The sequence below is a fragment of the Lolium rigidum genome, chromosome 4 (genome assembly GCF_022539505.1).
Source record: "Lolium rigidum isolate FL_2022 chromosome 4, APGP_CSIRO_Lrig_0.1, whole genome shotgun sequence".
Classification (NCBI taxonomy): Eukaryota; Viridiplantae; Streptophyta; class Magnoliopsida; order Poales; family Poaceae; genus Lolium; species Lolium rigidum.
The window spans coordinates 88,793,267-88,796,902 of NC_061511.1; the positions used below are offsets into that span (position 1 = coordinate 88,793,267).

The 3,636-nt window shown below is 38.9% G+C and overlaps 1 long non-coding RNA gene across 1 annotated transcript; it reads left to right on the top strand.

The window, feature by feature from the left end:
• The first annotated feature begins 2,171 nt into the window (after positions 1-2,171).
• Positions 2,172-3,160, top strand: LOC124705898. Its single transcript, XR_007004191.1, has 3 exons — positions 2,172-2,222; positions 2,361-2,420; positions 3,037-3,160. It is a non-coding gene; the product is annotated as an uncharacterized LOC124705898 (long non-coding RNA).
• The last annotated feature ends 476 nt before the right edge of the window (positions 3,161-3,636 follow it).

Genomic DNA, 3,636 nt, shown 5'->3' on the forward strand with positions numbered 1-3,636 from the left:
TATTGTTTCTACTCCTGTGAACTTTGCACATGTGAATAATTGTTATTAGACTGCTTTGACTGTTGGTTTAGGACTTAGTGCTATTTCAGGTGTTGTGTCATGTTAGTTAGAATGTTTCTGCTAATTATCCTTCTAGACTGAGCTTACTAAGTTTGTTGTTTCAAATTAAATTTAGAATTACATTAGGACAGACAAATACCACGCATTACATTTGTTTCTATCTAATTTGCCCCTATTTGTACTTTTACAGCTTTACTGATTTTTTTACTTCTAAATACATCCTATCTAGGTGAGTGTTCTAATCTGAACTCATCAGTTTACCTTCAGGGTGACGAGGCCGTGTCATTTGTGCTGTGCTGGTAGCCCTCCTGCTCCATGCCGTGTGGGGCGTCCTTGCTGTTGTGCCGGCGTCCTTGCTGTTGTGCCTGGGGGAGCTGGCGAGGCGGGGGCTGTCAGGCCATGGTCATTGACGTTGATGCTGCACAGAGCGACGGGGGCAGGGGAAGCTCCAGTGCCTCTACGTGGCAGGTACGAACAGCCCCCAGCATGCTCTTGTCTAAAGGTATAATTGCTGCACCCCATGGGGCATGGAGATGCCATCCACGATAGGCCACTCGGCGTGCAAGGCCTGGGGGAGCGCCTCGCTTATTCTTCAGCGATTGGGCCACGTGTCGCTGCACGATTGGCTGAGTTTAAGAAGATAATGAAAAGAATCGGAAGGAGAGGGGAAAGGGAAAAGTTACAACGAGCGAAACCCTATCCGTCTCTGGCCTTCTCCTCTTCTCCCCTCGCGCCTCCATCCCAGCCGCCACACCGCGAGCCTCTCCTCCCCACGGCGCCGTTGGGTCCTGCTGCACCGCGCGAGAGCGAAAATTTGAACATTGATTCCCTTGAGCATTCATTCCCTGTTAATCACAGTGAACAAGAAGGGATTTGCTGGTATACCTGAATGTTTTCTACCATTTTTATTCTAGAATGTAGAATGTGGTTTGGAACTGCATCCATCTGAAAGTTAAGCCGCGCACACAATGCTTCACAGGTACAGGAAACAATTGTTGAATTAAGAGATTGGTTTAGGAATACAAGCAAAATTCTACATTGATTCTTTGGTTTATATACTTTTCTGTAAAGTAGTGTCAGAAAATGCGTCTATTCAACTTTCCTGTCCTTTTCCGTAATAATCATGTTATTCTTTAGAATATAAATTATTGTCGACTCGGAGTTTCTACCCAGCCTAATTAAGATGCATGAAATCCATTAGTGTTGTATTTCATTTGCATAGCATGATTTGAGCACATCAATATTATGTGATTCCTGACTCCAAGATATCCTTGGCTGCGAATGTGTTCGACTTCAGATTTCTTAGAGTTGCTTTCTCAGCGCTTCACACGAACGACATATCATATCTTCATTAATAGGTTAGATTCTCGCTGTGTTCCTCTTTCCATTTTCAACTACTGAATTTACTTCATATGGTAGTGCTAATTAACACCTCTAGATTTTTTTGATGGTAAACTATTTGTTCTCGCATTAATTCCCTTTGTTCTACCAACTGTTGCCAGATAGGCCTAACTTCACACATTATGGTGTTTTTGGCAAAATGGCCAGCATAGCTAATGTAGCTCTTTCCCAGACATTCCGCATTGCTTAGGTGCAATCTTTAAGCCCTTGTGGCTTGAGAGTTTATCCATATATTTATTTAAAGGAAGAGGTGCAGAAGCAGCGGTAGGTAATTCTATGGTAACCATCGCACAAGTAATATACCTATAATCTTTTTAATGGGTACAATATAAAAATAAGACCCTTTGATCTCCATATGGGTAAAGTTATTCAGCTTTGAGTTTTAGTATGTAGCCACTATTTCAGTTCGAGATTTTATCCATATATTTATTTAAATGAAGAAGTGCAGAAGCAGTTGTTAATTCTATAGTAACCATTGCACAGTAATATACCTATAAACCTATAAACTTTTTAATGGGTACACTGCAAAATTATGAATCTTTGATCTCCGTATGGGTGAAGCTATGTAACTTTGAGTTTTCGTATGCAGCAGCTATTTCAGTTTGAGTGGTTTGGCTAGATGGGACATTGAGTTCACATTGTTGTAATTATTTGAGTTTGAGTGTGCACTTTTGTTGACGAGGCAATTGGACAAGTACTGATTGTTGTTGGACCGACCGCACCTGATTGGGTCCTGTCCGGAAGCACCACCCCTTTTAGAGGTGAGATACTCATCTTTAGAACGGAGAAACAGCAAAAGACCAAACACATCAAAGCATGCTTAATACATGTGAATTAGATTGTCGCTGAGCAATTGGGGAGAGGGAGAGAGCTTACATGTTATGTCGTTTCTCATGTAGTTTGTGCTAGGCAGCCTTGGACTAAACAAGGTTTGTGGGAATAAGGAAAATAAAAATGAGGTATCTATTAAACCATGGACAATCTTTTTGTTTATAGTTCTTCATACTTTAAGAATTTTCTTTAGAATTATTTTTGTAGTCGGGCATATATGGAAAAATACACCATATGGCGCGATATATTCTCAAAGCCCGAATAGTAGATGTTATATGCATTGTAGCTCAATTAAATGGTAGGGAGATTTTAACTAGCTGCCCTAATTTATTAGCATTCATGGTTAGGTTGCATTGATACTAAGCATCATGTACCTATTTTAGGCTATAAGTGGATTGTTCGTATGAAAATCTTTCAATACTTATTTGATATATTCAAGAGAAACGCTGCTGAACATTTAAATAGAAAACTTCTATTCGTCCTGAAGTAGTTTGTATAGATAAGTAGATAGTGTGAAAATCTGACTTATTGAAAAGTAATATTTAAAGTGTTGTGTTTTGAAGAAATAAAGTGCATCTCATTAATCTGTGTTTTGAGTCTGGAAAGCAAAGTTAAATGTGTATAATTTCCATGTACTGCAATTTGAATATTTGATGCTTATGTTCATTTGAATATCATGGTATGGTTTCATCTTTCATGGTCTGCTAGCGTACTTACAAAAATGTATTTTTTTAAATGATGCAGGGTTAGCTTAGTTGGCAATCCACAACAATGAAGCTTCAGATACTTATTCTAAACAGGGTTATATTGAAGTTTGAACATACCAGAGATCAACCGGCGAGAAGCATGTAACCAAAGAATCAGCCTAGAAGCAAGTATTCTGTCCAGGACCTGCAATGGAAAATATAAGACACTTATCTAGCACTGTATTCTATGTTAGCTCGAAGGAAAAACACTTAGTTAATATCGAGTACTGCTTTTTTGCAAAATAAAAGTAAAAATATGGAGTACCGCTGGACTACCGTAATATCGACATTCAACAATCTCTCTAAAATTGTAAAAAGTACCTCTCTTGGTTTCCTATCATGCCTACTGCAAAGGGATATTAATGTTTTCATATACTGTTGAGTTCATACTACACTGGTATGCTTATAAGTGCATATCAGTACGGTTAACTGGCGCTTCCTATCACCCAACAGTAGATACTTGATTGTACTTGCATATATATTTTTTTGACAGAAATTGTACTTACATATAGGTTCTTTTTTAAACACAGAACTTCGATAATCAAATGTGCATGTCCGGGTTTGAGTGAAACTGGTAAATGACAGCGTTCTTGCTCTA